The sequence below is a fragment of the Somniosus microcephalus genome, chromosome 1 (genome assembly GCF_052327205.1).
Source record: "Somniosus microcephalus isolate GS21.2 chromosome 1, FLI_Smic_1.0, whole genome shotgun sequence".
NCBI classification, from domain to species: Eukaryota; Metazoa; Chordata; class Chondrichthyes; order Squaliformes; family Somniosidae; genus Somniosus; species Somniosus microcephalus.
In genome coordinates this window covers 140,416,631-140,432,548 of record NC_140987.1, presented here as the reverse complement: position 1 = coordinate 140,432,548, position 15,918 = coordinate 140,416,631, and positions in this window count along the sequence as shown.

The window sequence follows — 15,918 nt, the reverse complement described above, 5'->3', positions numbered from 1 at the left end:
AATCCGCTCATTAGCATTGAGTGACGTGAAGGTTGACCAATCCTACGGGGGGAGCGCGCTGCGTCACGGGGGGCGTTTCATGGCGTGTGTGGGCGGGCCTAATCCTTCAAACTGAAAAGCAAGCGGCGGCCATTGTTGTTTGTGATGGAGCAACTCTGCCTCTGTCCAACCATGGGCCCCAATCCCACCCTCACCCTCCTCCTTCTCTCTGCTTTCTCCCCTCTCTCCTGTCACCCCGGCCTCTCTGCTCGCGGGTTGTTTGCATCCACGGTGGATGAGCTGCCTGCAGGCCTCAGGCCTCGAAGCCTCGGCCTCTCCCCCTTCCCCCCTCCTTTCCCCCCACCCTCTTCCCACCCCCTTCCCCCACATCCCCTTCCCCCACACCCCTTTCCCCCCCAACCCCTTCCCCCACCCCTTCCCCCCACACCCCCTTCCCCCCACCCCCTTTCCTCCCCTTTCCTCCCCCCACCCACCTTTCCTCCCACCACCCCCCTTTCCCCCCACACACACCCTTTCCCACCCCTTTCCCCCACCCCTTTCCCCCCCACCCCTTTCCCCCACCCAACCCTTTCCCCCACCCCTCTCTCCTTCCCCCTCTCTCTCCTTCCCTCTCTCTCTCTGTCTCTCTCTCCTTCACCCCCTCTCTCTCTCTCCTTCCCCCTCTCTCTCTCTCTCTCCTTCCCCCTTTCTCTCTCTCTCTCCTTCTCCCTTTCTCTCTCTCCCTCTCTCTCTTTCTCTCTCTCTCTCTCTCTCTCTCCTTCCCACACAGACAGACAGACAGATAAACTCATTTATATATATAAAAATTATTTGTACTTTTTTCAGAACAACATGCCCTCAAATAACCCTCGGCACCGTCGGGCATTCCAGCTAGTGTAAGTCTAAATGAGTTCGAACCGTTTGTTGAGATCGATACAGGAGAACCACGAAAACAGGTCTTAACAAGATGGAGATTCCATGAGGACTGCCTGGGCAGTCACATGGTTTGCGATGTGACGTCATCGCGTTTGCCCGCGTTTTCCCACGCTCTTAAAAGGGCCACGCCCCGTACATACAAACACTATATACAAAACACAGTAATGTCTAACACAATGGTACCGGCTTAGGCTGGTGTTAGAACATCGTTAAAGGGAATTATATACAGTTGCCCAGAGTCATTCAGTGGCTCCGCCACAAGCGCACCCCCCAGAATTCGCTTTAACGGACAAAGTCAAGCGGTGAGGTGGTCTGATGAGCCTGTCAGAATGACTCCTGTACTCCTGAGGTGGAGGCTGTTGGGCGGCTGGCAGTCTGGCGGGCGGTTGCACTTGGTCTGCTGTAACAGCGATGGGTGGCCGACCTCGTCTCGGCGGTTGTGCTGTCTCGACGGGGCGGTTGAGGTCCAGATGTGCTGGCTTTAAGCGATCGACCGAAATGTGGTCCGGTTTACCACCGACATCTACCGTGATGGTTTTGTCCCCTGCCTCCAACACACGGAAGGGACCGGTATATGGGGCCTTGAGTGGATCCCTATGAGCATCGCGGCGAATAAAGACGTACTCAGCCTTGTGAAGCTCCGGGGGAACGTGCAAACTCTGCAGCCCATGATGTGAAGTGGGCACCGGTGCGAAACATCTGGCCGCCTCTTGGTGACTAGCAAGCTGGGCAGACGCGGACCATTGCTCCGTCGATGTTGGTAGGAAGTCCCCTGGGACCCGCAGCGGCTGACCATACACCAGCTCCGCTGATGAAGAGTGAAGGTCTTCCTTGGGGGCCGTGCGAAGGCCCAACAGGACCGCGGTAGCTTGTCTGCCCATCCAGCATCCTGGAGGCTGGCCCTCAGGGCGGCTTTCAGTGATCGGTGGAAACGTTCACAGAGGCCATTTGCCTGTGGGTGGTAGGCTGTGGTGCAGTGTAATTTGACATCGAGTCCTTGGGCCACTGCATTCCAGAGTTCGGAGGAAAACTGCGGTCCTCTGTCGGAAGAAATATCTGCGGGCACTCCGAAACGGGCGATCCAGGAGGAAATGAACGCCCTGGCCACGTCCGCCAAAGTAGTGGATGACAGGGGAACCGCCTCCGGCCATCTGGTGGTGCGGTCAACCATGGTCAGGATGTGTGAAAAACCATGGGAGGGTGGGAGTGGCCCTACCAGGTCCACATTGACATGGTCAAAACGTCGCTCCAGAACTGTGAAGGTGGCCAACGGAGCTTTGACGTGGCGCTGTACTTTGGCCTTTTGGCAGACCACGCAGGTGTTGGCCCAGTCACGGACATCCTTGTGCATGCCGCGCCATACGAATTTCACTGACATCAGCTTCTGAGAGGCCTTCATTCCTGGGTGTAACAACCCATGTATGGCGTCGAACACTTTACGGCGCCAGACGACCGTCACGACCGGGCGAGGGTCCCGCACGGAGACATCACACAACATCGTGGTACCTGCCGAATGGAACTTGACGTCAGCCAACCGGAGGCCAGTGACGGCCGTTCTGCAGGCTTGGACTTCTGGGTCTGAGGCTTGGTCCGCTGCCATGAGGGCGTAATCGATGCCCAAATGAACCGTATTGACGGTCGCGCGGGAGAGGCAGTCTGCCACCAGGTTGTCCTTACCGGCCACGTGCTGTATATCCGTGGTGAATTCGGATATGTAGGTCAGTTGACATTGCTGTCGGGATGACCACAGTTTGGCGGTCTTGGCCATGGCAAAAGTTAGTGGCTTATGGTCCACAAAGGCGGTGAAAGGACGTCCTTCCAGGAGGAAGCGAAAATGGCGGATGGCCAGCAAAAGGGCGAGCAACTCCTGGTCGAATGTACTATATGCTCTCTCGTTCCGCCGTATTTGACGGCTGAAGAATGCCAACGGCTGCCACGTCCCGTTCACCCACTGCTCTTGCACGGCGCCGATTGCGTAGTCTGACGCGTCAGTGGTGAGAGCGATGGTGGCTCCTGGCAGCGGGTGCACCAGCATGGTTGCATTGGCTAAGGTGCTTTTGGTGTCGGCGAACGCTCGGGCCATGTCATCCGCCCAGTCTACCGGGTTCTTGCCAGTCTTGCCCTTGAGGGCCTCGTACAGGGGCTGCATGAGTAGTGCTGCCTTAGGCACGAAACGGTGGTAAAAGTTTACCATGCCTAGGAATTCCTGCAGGGCCTTAATGTTTTGCGGGCGTGGAAAGGATATCACTGCCTCTACCTTTGCTTGTAAAGGAACCGCTCCCTCTGCGGTGATGCGATGCCCCAGGACATCAATTTGGTGCAGGCCAAACTGACACTTGGCCGGGTTGATAATCAGGCCGTGTTGGCTGAGGCGTCGAAAAAGGGTGCGTAGGTGACAGATATGTTCCTCTTTAGTAGGACTGGCAATGAGAATATCGTCCAGGTAGATGAAGAGGAACTTGAGGTCCCGCAGCACAGAGTCCATCAGGCGTTGGAAAGCCTGGGCGGCGTTCTTTAACCCAAATGGCATTCGCAAAAATTCGAAGAGGCCGAATGGGTTGATGACTGCGGTCTTCTGGACGTCCTGTGGATGCACTGGGACCTGGTGGTAGCCCTGTATGAGGTCGACTTTCGAGAAGACGGTGCTCCCTGCCAAATGGGCAGAGTATTCCTGGATGTGGGGGATCGGGTACCGATCAGGAGTGGTGGCATCGTTTAGGCGTCGATAGTCGCCTCATGGTCGCCATCCACTGCCAGGCTTCGGGACGATATGGAGGGGTGAAGACCGGGGACTATTCGACCGGCGAATAATCCCGAACCATTCCATGGTTGCGAACTCCGCCTTTGCGACCGCCAGGTTGCCAGGTTCCAGGCGCCGGGCTCGCGCGTAGACCGGGGGGCCGTTGGTGGTGATGTGGTGTTCAACACCATGTTTCGTGACTGTGGAGGAGAACGTGGGTCTTGTCAGGTCAGGAAATTCGGTGAGCAGACGAGCGAACTCGTCAGGAGTCGGAAAAGCACAGGCGACGGTGCGCGACGTAGTGTTACTGCAGTAACAAGGGATAGAATTGAAAGTTGCCACGTTGATCAACTGTCGGTTCTTCACGTCGACCAGGAGGCTGTTGGCACACAGGAAATCCGCGCCGAGAATGGGTTGAGAAACCTTGGCCGTACAAACTCCAATTGAAAATGTTGCCCCCCGAAGCACGCCTCCACTCGCTGTCTGCCGAAGGTCCGAATTGCTCCGCCATTGGCCGCTTCAAGGGCGAGGCCGTGATTCCCTGCCTGCACATCGAGGGCGGATGCGGGTAAAATGCTGCACTGCGCTCCGGTGTCGCACAGAAAACGACGACCGGAGAGCGTATCGGTGATGAAAACCAACTTATCGTGTTGCTGATTGCCATGGCGGCCGCGAGGCGCCCGTTAGACCTGTTTCTCAGTAGTTGCGGTTGTTTTTTGGGGGAAAGCTGCAGGGAGGGCGGCAACGTCTCGCCTTGGTGCCAAACTGCGCGTGGTAGAAACCCGGCCAGAAGGCTGACGAGCTGGGCTGGTGTCTGTGGGGGATGGGCGCCTCGTGGCGTTGCAGTACTGCTGCGTTACCGTGAAAATTTTGTCCGCCTCTGCCGCGAGTGCCGCGCAGTCTTCCACCTCGGATCTGGCCAGGGCAGCTTGCACCTGCTCAGGCAGCTGGCTGAGGAATAGTTCACGGAAAAGGGAGCATTCCGGTTCTGAGCCCAGGAGTGTGAGCATTTGGCTCATCAACTACGAAGGCTTGGAGTCACCGAGCCCGGGCATAGCGAGCAATCGACGGGCGCGCTCCAATTTAGTGAGCCCGAAAACTTGCAGCAACCGCGCCTTGAGGGTTTCATACTTGTGCTCCATTGGAGGGTTCTCGAGGAGGCTGATGATCCGCGAGGTGATAGAGCCGTCGAGTGCGGAGACCACATAAAGATATTTGGTCTGATCTGCAACGATGTCCCTCAGGGCGAACTGGGCCTCGACCTGAATGAACCACAAGGTCGCTTGCTGCTCCCAGAACTGCAGTAGCTTCAGCGAAACGGCGTTGGCCTCCATGTTGTGTTCTTTTTGCGAAAAACGTTCACAAAAAACGGGGTCACCAATGTAGGAATTGTCAAATTCCTAACTAATAACTGAGGTCGACTCAGGAGATCAAACAAACAGGTCTTTAATGTAAGACTAAATGAGTTCGAACCGTTTGTTGAGATCGATACAGGAGAACCACGAAAACAGGTTTTAACAAGATGGAGATTCCACGAGGACTGCCTGGGCAGTCACGTGGTTTGCAACGTGACGTCATCACGTTTGCCCGTGTTTTCCCGTGCTCTTAAAGGGGCCACGCCTCGTACATACAAACACTATATACAAAACACAGTAATGTCTAACACAATGGTATCGGCTTAGGCTGGTGTTAGAACATCGTTAAAGGGAATTATATACAGTTGCCCAGTGTCATTCAGTGGCTCCGCCACACCATCAACATAAACTGTTTTATAAAGCCATCAAGAAGATGCTTTCTTTTTAATACACTATTCAGATGGCACTTCAATTTGACTTCTCAATCAATACATTCTCACTTTGAAATTCCTCTTCAGGTTCATCAATACCCAATCCTTCAGGATCACTAATGAATTTACAGTGATTATCCTTAGAATAACTAGTTTATCAAAATAGACTTAAGTGTGCATCGAGAAGCTTTTATGCTACCCATGGGACAGCATTATGAAATGTGTACATCCCAAGGTGTTTCACTGAAGTCAATGGAAACTAAAATCGGGAGAGATGTATAAAGGGCGGCTGAATTGATCTCGCCCATTTTACACTATCACCCAAAGTCAAAATTACTCTGAATGTGTTCCAGCAGTAATTATGCAAAGTACTTTTAGACATTTGGGCAATACTACAAGGCACAATATAGATGCAAACATTTCTTTATTTTGCTTTTTCATTTGGTACCATTGCTGAGCAATGATCTTCAAGCTTTTATCAAGTAGGCCTCGACTTACATTCTTCTCCTGTCATTGTCCCTGGAGACAACCACTCTTTACTCTAGAATGTTATGCCTCTCGACATTTTAAATCTCTTGCTAGTGGTTGTTAATCACCATAGACCCACTGTACTCAGTGAACTTTTCTCTTAGTCTACTTTACATTTCCTTGCCTGTAATGATATTCATGTAAATTTTGAGAAAACTTACTTTTACAATTAGTTCTAATTATAATATTGGGCCTCCTTCTCTGCATTTCTGTAAGGGTGATAAGTGATAAAAATACACCTTCAACTTTAATGCTTCTCCTATTTATTTATTTCACTGCTAAACGAAATATCACATGACCTGATATATGAATATCTTACACAGGATAATAAACAAGTTTCAAACATATTTATGTACTGTAATTGTAATTTCCTTTCAGCAAAGTAAATAAATTCATACGATAAATGTAAAACTCTAATTTCTAATCCAGCCAGCAAAAGCCGAGTATAATGGGGTAGAAATTAGTCTGAGCGCGTTTTCAGCAATGCGCACCCGAAGAAGAAGGCCTGAGGATCGCTAGAAACTGAGGCAGTAAAAGGTGCACATTTTTTTGATAGTAGTCACAGGATGAAGATTGGATGCTGGGAATATCTCTGTGCATGTGCTCCAGGTCACATCCCTACCTTTGCACTAAATGTTTCTGACTGCTTCACAAGAAGGGCAAAACATAATTGACATGAGTGTTAACAGCGGCTGATAAATGACCTTGATTTGCTCCAAGTATTCATGATTAAGTTGATTTCAAGTTCAAGAAAGATCACTTATTGCTAAATTTAAAAAAAAAGTAGTCTTTCCTAAGATTGCATTAATAACCAAACATTTGGTCCAAGCATTGAATTTGTTTAATAAACAATAAAAGGGAGCTGAAGCATTTTTGAATGAAACATTGCTTTTACTGAAACACAAGTAAAAGCTCTCAACCATGTCAAGATATTATGTCAAAATAATTATTAATTTAGTAGGAATTAACTCCAGTGAATTTCTCATTTATATCAATTTGGAGTTCCCAAAGGACTTTTATTTGTAATTTTACATGTCATTGGTATTAATGATAGTCTGTGCTAATATAAATGTATTTTTTTATAAGGAATTGGTGACACAATGGACAGGATTTTCAGTGGGCCGTGGAGGCGGGATTGGAGGCATGTGGGGGGTTACAATCCCGAAATCAGGGGCCACGTACCCATCCCGCCCCCAACTCGCCTCCACGCCAGCTTCAAAGGAGGCGGGTACCCGACCCGCACTGGGACCCGCCTCCCCAAGGCGGGAAAGGAATTAGTGCCAATTAACTGCCTGTTAACAGATAGTTAGCAGACAGTTTTTAGCCTAATCCCTATTTTCATTCTTGAAGTGTAGGATTCCCGACAGCTTCAAACCATGCCAAGTTAGCGAGGCGGGCCGTCGGGATGAAGGGCTTGGAGGGGTCGAGATGTCCAGTGTTCAGGTGAGTGATGGGTGCATGAGTGAAGAGGTAAGTGTGTTTGGTGTGTTTAAAGTGTTTAAAGAAGTTTTACTTACCTTTACAGCCTTCCTTCCTTCCGGTCTCGGGAGTCCCTCATCTCACCGGCACAGAAAGCAGAATGGCCGCAATCTGTCAAAAATTGTAGCATTCAGCTTTCTGTTCCGGAGAGATCTCTAAATCATCCAGAGAGGAAGGAATTAGCTTGGAGCACAGATTGTCAGTGTTTGACAGCTTCAAACAGCTGTGAAACGCTGATATTTCATCTGTCAAAAGGTCTTGACAGATGAAATATCAATCTGTGACGTCACCTGTTGTCAGGTGGCCCTTAATTGGCCTGCTGAGCCCGCTGGGCGGGCTCAACAAGGTCAATCAAGTCAAAATCGCGTGGGTTGGCTACAACTCGATAGAGGTGGAACTACAACCCTGAAAGTTATAGTCCCGCCTCCTACCCACCTCCTCAATGAAAATCCAGCCCATATCAGAATGGCCCAGAAATTCATGTCGGAGGCTTCCCATGGGAGCAAGCCTCCGACCTGCACTTACCTAGCGCGCCGGCTGTTGTGCTGTGGGCCCCCGTGGGATTCCGATCCTGGGCCTGCTCCAACTGCCGGCGCGCAGTGCTTGCGTATCCCAAGGGCGCAGATAGTTTGAAGCGTCCCCTGGGATCACGTGGGCCATGGAGAACCAATGGAATACAGTTCAGCCCCAAAACATCACTAAAATTTCAAATAATTTTTTTTTAAACTCACATTTTTAAAATAACTATAAATTACATAAAATAACTATTTTAAACAATAATTTAAATTTTTGAAAAAATTAATTACAGTTTCTATCGGGGCTAGAAATAAACTTACCTTTCTTTAAAGCATTTAAAAATAATAAACCTGTGGAAAAAATGTTTTAATTTAACTTAATTCATCACTTATCTTGTTAAAAGCAGGCCTTGCGACTGCTTTTTACAAGCGTAGCTCCTGGAGACTTACCCTCCCGGAGAAACCTGTACAAAAAATGGAAGTTCCAGGCCTACGCACTGTCTCTCCGGCGCACGCGTTCGACCTGTGAACCCCTTCCTTTAAGGGAACGGAAATTCCGGTTTCCCGCGCATGTGCAGTGCATGCACGAAACTGGCACTTTCGTTGGGCCTACGCATGAGTACCCAGCGCGTACTCACCCGTGGGGACCCGAAGTTCTGGCCCGGTACCGGGTACCATTATATTTTGTCAATGAAAGGTCATTGACCTGAAACGTTGGGGGGAATTTTCCCAGCCCTAGGGAGGCGGGTATGGAGGTGGGACTGCCGGGAAAATGGCAGAAACTGGGAGCGGGTACCAAACCCACTCCAAACCCGCCTCCGTGCCATCTTCCTGAGAGGTGAGTCCCTGACTCGCGCAGGGACCCATCTTCTTGAGGTGGGGAGGGGATTACAGGCAGTTAAGAGGCTTATCCCTGTTGTGTCCGTGTATAATAAGACACAGACTGCAGGAGAACGGTATAACAGGTGTTTACTCAACGTGGCTCACAGTGGAACTGATCTGTACAGATTACTACTCAGTGCTATATACAGGTGTGGTCACTGCCGGTACTGCAGTATACATGAGCTGTAAAAGATAGTTCCCCCCTTAAAGGTATATACATTACAATCCCCATTTTGCCCCTGCAAGTGCGGGCTTCCCGACGGCTGCGAACCTCGCCAGCATCAGTGAAACGAGCAGTGCATCTGCGGGGGTGAGAGGGATCAAAAAGTCCGCTGTGGAGGTGAGTGATGGGTGCAAGTGTGGAGAGGTAAATATGAGAGGTGGGTGTAAAATGTTAGAAAAAGTTTACTTACCTTTGCTTCTTCCTGCAGGCTTCAACCCTTGGGGATCCGGAGATGCCTCATCTCAACGGCAGAGATGACAGAATGGCTGCTGCATTCTCAGATGCAGCAGCCATCTGATTTCTGCTGAGGAAAGAGGTTTTGGTGAGTCTTTGTGCAAAGGCTCACCTTAGAACAGAGATTGTCAGTGTTTGACAGCTTCTCTAAGCTGTCAAACGCTGACAATTCATCTGTCAATAATTTTTGACAGATGAAACGTCATACGCTGATGTCCTCTGTCACTGGCTTTCCCTTAATTGGCCGGCTAACCCCGCAGGGCGGGCTTAACTAGATCAATCGAGGGAAAATAGCGTGGGTTGGCCAGACGTCATTGGGGGCGGGACTGAAACCCAACAACCAGCAGTCCTGCCCCCAACGTGTCCACATTGATAAAATCCAGCCTGGTAACTCTGTTTCTCTCTTCAGAGATACTGCCCGACCTGCTGAGTATTTCTAGCATTTTCTGTTTTTATTTCAGATTTCCAGCATCCAGAGTATTTTGCTTTTATATCAGATTATTTGTACCCTGTGGGACCTGGGTTAAATCTATCACATTTAGCAATAGAATCTATCCTCTTTGATATATTTTAAGGAGTCATTTAAGTCTCTATTTAGGCAAGTTAACTTTAGCACTCAGTGGACATGAGTGGACATCCAAACTTGCTCTCGTATTTCACATTTATAATTTTAGTACTTTAAAAAGATACTAAACCAGTAAATTAATCAATCACAATAATTTTATACCTGTTAAATTTTGTGAATAACTTTAGATTTTGTATATCCAGTTAATTTAGGTTAGTGATTATTGTTCATTGTATTATAACCACTGTAATGTGTTTTCCTTAGTAGCCACTCGATCATTATTTTCTTATAGGGTACCATTTATTCTCATGTTCACTACTGTACTCATCCTGTTCATTTTTTTCCTATTGACTTGTATGGTACCAAAAATGAATAAATGACTGTACCCGAGTGGGTGTTAGAACTTGAATGATGTAATTATTTGCTTCAGAACATATCTTGGCAAGTCAATAAAATTAAAGTATGAATATCAAGCACAGTTATTGTGAATATTTTATGTACAGATTTAAACCTATGTTTAAAAAGGTGATCCAAGAACGGGTTTATGGCAATGCTTATTTGTGAAGTAGAAATCCGACTGAGCAGACCTTTATCTTGTTGATCCCTTTCTAATGCTTGGGCCATCTTGATGCTGCCTTGCAATATGATCTGGAGTAAGTTAGCAAAATAATTGTAATATGTTGCACACTGTATAATATTGCCATTGAAGGAGGCACACAGATTCTTGCAGAAGAGAAGCAGCAACAATGCTGGTCTCAGGAAGAGGATGAGGGGTGAACATGGCCCTGCGGCAGCCCACACCTGAAGCTGCACAGGTATGAGGGCACTAATCGATGATCTTTCCCCCTTAAGGATTGCACATAGAATTCATTGCAAACTGGACAGGCAAGATCTGTAAACACATTTTAATTAAAGTGGCTTGGCTGGTCTGTGTTTTTTCTTCTCAATTACTATTTCTTTACCTTAGGTACAAAACTAATTGTTTAAAATGTAAAAGAAAGTGAAATCTTTACAGTATTGAGCACTTGCTTTTATTAATCGTGTCAGCCAATGGCTGTTGATAGCACCCTTGCCTCTGAGTTAGAAGGTTGTGGGTTCAAGTCCCACTCCAGGGACTTGAACACAAAAATCTAGGTTGACACTCCAGTGTCGTACTGAGGGAGTGCTGCACTGTCGGAGGTGCCGTCTTTCGGATGAGATGTTAAACCGAGGCCCTGTCTGCTCTCTCAGGTGGACGTAAAAAATCCTATGGCACTATTTCGAAGACGAGTAGAGGAGTTATCCCCTGTGTTCTGGTCAATATTTATCGCTCAATCAACATCATTAAAAATCATTATCACATTGCTGTTTGTGGGAGCTTGCTGTGTGCAAATTAGCTACTACGTTTCCTACATTACAACAGTGATTACACTTCAAAAGTGCTTCATTGACTGTAAAGCGCTTTGGGCATCCTGAGGTCAAGAAAGATGCTATATAAATGCAAGTCTTTCTTTTATTTTGAATATAAAAGTACATTTGTGCAATGAGTTTCATAAGAAGCCCCTTATCTCGGCATCTTGGTATATTATTGCACCGTATTCCTATCCTTGTTCTATTCATACCTTTGATCCCACCCATAACCTTTCCCTAGTTTGAATTTTTAAAAAACATTATAATGAGAAGTTCAATTAGAAAATAATGTTCTTCGATATAAGTTAATGAATCCATTATTAAAGATACTCATAGGAACAGGAGTGGGACATTCAGCTCCTCAAACTTGTTCGGCATTCAACCATAGCTGGACCATAGCTGATCTGTACCTCAAATCCATTTGCTCCATATCTGTTGATACCCTTGCCGAACAAAAATCTACCGATCTCAGTCTTGAAAATTTGAATTGATCTAGCATCCACAGCCTATACTCAAAATAGTCTCAACATATAGTTAAAAATGAGTGCTATAGAAATGTATTTTTCAAACATGCAGGACTTCAGTACCACCAATGCAATAACCACATCAATAACTTACTTGCATCAAAGGGAAACAATGGAGTGGAGAGAGAGAAAGGAGAGAGCAATTGAAAAACCACAATGACAGAGAGAAGACTGCTAATTTATAATTTAATGGGGCAGAATTTGCAGTCGGTATGAAAGCGTACTCTCCTAGTATGCTGTCATACTGCCTTTGAAATTGACCGCAAGTATGGGATTTCCGCATGCGCTAAATCCAGAACTTGCGAGCTGCCAAGTTCCGATTGTGAAATCCTTATTGCTGGTGCAGAGTTGGGCTAATTGCCCACCAACTGCCCAGCAATTATGCAGGAAAATTTTATGGCTGATGCAAACCATCGTGTCAGTGTTGGCTGAAAAGGAGCTATCTAGCCTATTCCCACTTTCCAGCTCTTGGTCCGTAGTCTTGTAGGCTGCGGCAGTTCAAGTACATTTCCAAGTAATTTTTAAATGCGATGAATGTTTCTGCCTCTATCACCCTTTCAGGCAGTGAGTTCCAGACCCCCACCACCATACATTTGGTAGGAAGAATGAGGAGAGGCAATATGAGCTAAATGATACAATTTTAAAGGGAGTGCAGGAACAGAGAGACCTGGGGGTGTATGTACACAAATATTTGAAGGTGGCAGGACAAGGTGAGAAGGTTGTTAAAAAAGCATATGGGATCCTTGGCTTTATTAATAGAGGAATAGAGTACCAAAGCAAACAAGTTATGCTAAGCCTTTATAAAACACTGTTTAGGCCTCAGCTGGAGTGTAGTGTTCAATTCTGTGCACCACATTTTAGAAAGGATGTCAGGGCCTTGGAGAGGGTGCAAAAGAGATTTACTGGAATGGTACCAGGGATGAGGATCTTCAGTTATGTGGAGAAACTGGAGAAGCCAGGGTTGTTCTCCTTAGAGAGAGAGAAGGTTAAGAGGAGATTTGATTAGAGGTGTTCAAAATCATGAATGGTTTTGGTAGAATCAGATTCAATAGTAACATTGAAAAGGAATTGGATAAATACTTGAAGGGAAAAAATGACAGGGCTATGGGGAAAGAGCAGGGGAGTGGGACTAATTGGATAGCTCTACCAAAGAGCTGGCACAGGCACGATGGGCTGAATGACCTCCTTCCGTGCTGTATCATTCTATGATTTTTTTTAAAGTATCAAAATGAAATAAAACAATATTTATTTTACTATAGTTAGTTTTTAAAAATGTAATGGAAATCAAACCATATATTTACAAGATCCAACAAGGGAAATTTAATCAAGCAGCTTATGCAGAAAGTGATAGCACTGCATTTCACAAATTAATCAGTAAAGATTTTAAAATTATTTTGTATTGTCACCCATGGGGAGACCTGGCTTTAGGGGAAAGCGCATTAAAATATTTCTAATTTTTGACATGATTGTGCAATAATTCCATTATTATTGTAGCATTAGGGACAGTAATTGCATTTCCAAAATTATATTCCCATATCCAGCACTCATTTAGCTTTGTCAGAACCTAAGGCAAAGTTAAATCCGTATATCATAACCCATTTGATCCATGTGATGTATTGAGTTTTTGCTTTATTGCTGTCCTGGATGCTGCACGGAAGCTCATTTGCAACATTTTGGATTCTCTAGAGTTTCTGCGTAAAATCAGTCAGAAGAAAGATTTGAATGATTAAGCTGACATATCCTGGCAGACAGGAATGAAACAGAAAACTAATTTGTTACATTCAATCATCAGATCAGTAAGGAATTTTTGATATATAAAATGTGTTAAATAGTTATAGAACACTGCACAGAAAAAGTCTAACACACAAACTTGATGTTACTTGTATGGGCCAATTCCCTCATCAGACCAAAAGAGGGCTTGGGGTCTTGGGTGGATGGCATTGTTTGCATTGTAGCCTGACTCCACCGGATTTCTCAGGGCTATGTCATTTGAATAATCTAAGTAAAATCCTTATACATTGTTCCCATGTTGTGTCAGCTGGGAGTGAGAAATTGAGAGTACAGCAGCTCTTTAAGGGAGATAGTTGTTTAACTTTAGTGGTTGACTATTACCGCACATCATAGCTGGAGGAGCTCCCTGAACTACCCTTTTTACAGAGGACAACCTGATGTTTGTTTTTAGATGTTGTGACCAATTTTTAGGGCAGAGGGAAATCCTCCAAATAGAGCCAGTTTACAAGTGTGGCAGGAAGTAACCAATCATGTGAATGTTTTCTCCTCTGTGCATTGTTCATGGAAGCAAATGAGGAACAGATTTGCTGGACTGATGAAAAGTGCCATGGTAGAAAAGCATGATGGGTCCCTACTCAAGGGAAGGGGATGGCTGTACTGCGCATTCAGCAAGCACTCAGCACAAAGTTTGCTGCCATATCTGTATTGCAGCTTGTAAAATACTAGCCCCTAGTTTTCACATTTTTAACCTCCTAAATACTGTATCTGAAGCTGCACCACTAACTTGGTGGCTGCTAAAGGGATAGTCAAACCTATCACATGAGCACCCGTTAATCACTCCAGATCCAACAATCACATCCACTTTGGGTGAATCAGATCGAGGGAATTGGGAGGGAGTACTGGATGAAACACTGAGCATCAGTAAGTGGAGGTTTCAGCAACCAAAATAACTTATGGACTTCTACCTTACAAGGCCTGCATACTGAGCTTCACTAATTTATCAGCAGATGCTGTTCATGCAGTCCTTTGAGAATCTTCAGAAGTCTCTGCAAGATGGGTGCAGCTCAAACATCTATATAGGTATGCAGGAGAGTTTAGGGTACTTGCAGAACACCATGGAGCTAGCAACAACTCCATGGTTCCTTGTGGGGGAGCCCCCAAGAATAGAGAGCCCAAGTGCTAATGCAGTTTTCTTGCCCACACTGTGTCAGTTGCTATTGAGATTTTGGGCTCCAATTTACAGGAGCCTCTCATTTCTGATCTACAGGAACTAGGGGATCACCTTGAGAGCACCTGGATGGCTGACTTTCATAGAAACATAGAAACATAGAAGATAGGAGCAGGAGTAGGCCATTCGGCCCTTCGAGCCTGCTCCGCCATTCAATGAGATCATGGCTGATCATCCAAATTTAGTACCCTGTCCCTGCCTTCTCCCCATATCCCTTGATCCCTTTAGCCTTAAGAAATATATCCAACTCTTTTTTGAATATATTTAATGAACTGGCCTCCACCGCCCTCTGTGGCAGAGAATTCCACAGGTTCACCACTCTCTGGGTGAAGAAATTCCTCCTCATTTCAGTCCTAAATGGCTTACCCCTTATCCTTAGACTATGACCCCTGGTTCTGGACTCCCCGGCCATCATAAACATCCTTCCTGCATCTAGTCTGTCCAGGCCTGACAGAATTTTATAAGTTTCGATGAGATCCCCTCTCAATCTTCTAAACTCCAGTGAGTATAAGCCCAATCGACACAATCTCTCCTCATACGTCATTCCTGCCATCCCAGGTATCAGCCTGGTGAATCTTCGCTGCACTCCTTCCATGGCAAGAACGTCCTTCCTCAGGTAAGGCAACCAAAACTGCACACAGTACTCAAGGTGCGGTCTCACCAAGGCCCTGTACAACTGTAGCAAGACATCCTTGTTCCTGTACTCGAACCCTCTTGCTACGAAGGCCAACATACCATTTGCCTTCTTAACCGCCTGCTGCACCTGCATGCTTACCTTCAGCGACTGGTGCACAAGAACACCCAGGTCTCTTTGCACTTCCCCTACTCCCAATCTATTGCCATTCAAATAATAATCTGCCTTCCTGTTTTTGCCACCAAAGTGGATAACCTCACATTTATCCACATTATAGTGCATTTGCCATGTTTCTGCCCAATCACCCAATCTGTCCAAATCGTACTGGAGTTTCACGACATCCTCCTCACAGCTTACCCTCCCACCCAGCTTTGTGTCGTCTGCAAATTTGGAGATATTACATCCAATTCCCTCATCCAGATCATTAATATATATTGTGAACAGCTGGGGTCCTAGGACTGATCCTTGCGGTACCCCACCAGTCACTGCCTGCCACTCGGAAAACGACCCGTTTATTCCAACTCTTTGCTTTCTGTCCGACAACC